Source organism: Octopus bimaculoides, chromosome 18 (genome assembly GCF_001194135.2).
Source record: "Octopus bimaculoides isolate UCB-OBI-ISO-001 chromosome 18, ASM119413v2, whole genome shotgun sequence".
Lineage (NCBI taxonomy): Eukaryota > Metazoa > Mollusca > Cephalopoda > Octopoda > Octopodidae > Octopus > Octopus bimaculoides.
In genome coordinates this window covers 54,795,201-54,796,895 of record NC_068998.1, presented here as the reverse complement: position 1 = coordinate 54,796,895, position 1,695 = coordinate 54,795,201, and positions in this window count along the sequence as shown.

Here is a 1,695-nt window from a genome sequence, read left to right as displayed (position 1 = left end):
GTTCAAATCACATCCCCTGTCACCAAGGGAAGTGGGGACGGAGGCGAGAAATCTGTCACGAGTTCCGACCGACATATAACATCATCAATGGAAGAAAATATTAATATGAACATGATTTTCTTGGTTCTGTCAGAGTTTCGACTGTCAACCATTATCTACATTCTGAGTTCAGTCCTGATTGACGTTGAATATGCATTTCATCCCCTCGGGGTCTGTAATATAGGTATGTTTATGCGTACGTATAAGGAAGTTCGACAGACAGATAGACAGACAGACAGACAGATAGATAGATAGATAGATAGATAGATAGATAGATAGATAGATAGATAGATAGATAGACAGATAGATAGATAGACAGATAGATAGATAGACAGACAGACAGACAGATATCGCGTGATCACGTATGTTGTTGCACATCGCTGGCCACAACGCGCTTTGCATCCTTTTAGCCATCGAATGACGCACCCCGTTGGCAGGCAAGGAGGGCAACATTCCCCCGAATGACAGGGGTGGGGAGTAGAGGATGAGAAGACTACAGACTACATGGGAATGAATTTTTTTTTTCTTTGGATAACCCCTGAAGATTATCAACGGACGAACAGACACTGGGAAAACATGAAAATATGAAACCGATCAAAAAGTGTGGAAGGGACCTTTGCAATGGTCAAAGCAAATTCGAGTCGTTCCAATCAAGCCTTCTTCTCTACTATCCACGGGTGACATTCTATCAAGAAGAGAAATAATAATTCAGACATTATCTCTGGTTCAAAGACTACCTTTGTGTGTATCTTCTATCTCCCACTTCTTGTTTCAGCTATTAGACGGCAGCCATGCTGGGACACCTCTCACCACAGTACTTATCTTTTGAAGTCTGATACTTATTCTGTCGATGTCTTCTTTTACAGAGCTGCGAAATTGCGAGGACGTAAAAAAACCACCACCGGTTATCAAGCGGGCGTGAGGCACAAATACAAACACAAACACACACTAGATCAGCCCAGAACAATCGTAGAAGACACTTGCCCAAGATGCCGCGCAGTAGGACTGAACCTGAAACCACGTGGTTTCAAATGGAGCTTCTTAACCACACGACCAATTGAATAGAAACGCAGACATAGTTAAAGAAGCTCTATAACAGCTACAAACGAACATCATCTGACGCTACTCGATCTTACATGTCCAGTGAAGCATTTTAGTAGTCCGTGCCGAGGATTCTATTAACCGGCACGATTCGCCAATCTGGAATATTCGCTTTTAAAATCAATGTCACGTTTGTGTTTTGCTTGTGATTTCACAAAACTCAAATCGACAGCCGTAATTACTTTAAATGGTTTTATGCTGCTTTTAAACAGCGACTCGCCAATATTCTAATTGGCGTATTCTTCAGACATGGCTCGATCCGGCTAATAACAGCAGTGATCCAGCGAAGACTGGGCAATCTTTGCTGTACCTAAAGTTGACTAAACATAGTTAATTAGTAGAATTGTGTCCAGTAGTTGACAGTAAAGACTCAATCCACTTCAGTCTGTTCTCTCGAGATTGTTCAGAAAATTTCGATAAACTGGTCTTATTAGAGTTATCTCTTTGCTTGTTGCTTTTAGATTTTAAACAACAGTGGAGAGAGAAGAAGGGAGAGAAAGACAGAGGGAGAAAAAGAGAAAGAGAGAAAGAGAGAGAGAGGGAGAGAGAGAGAGA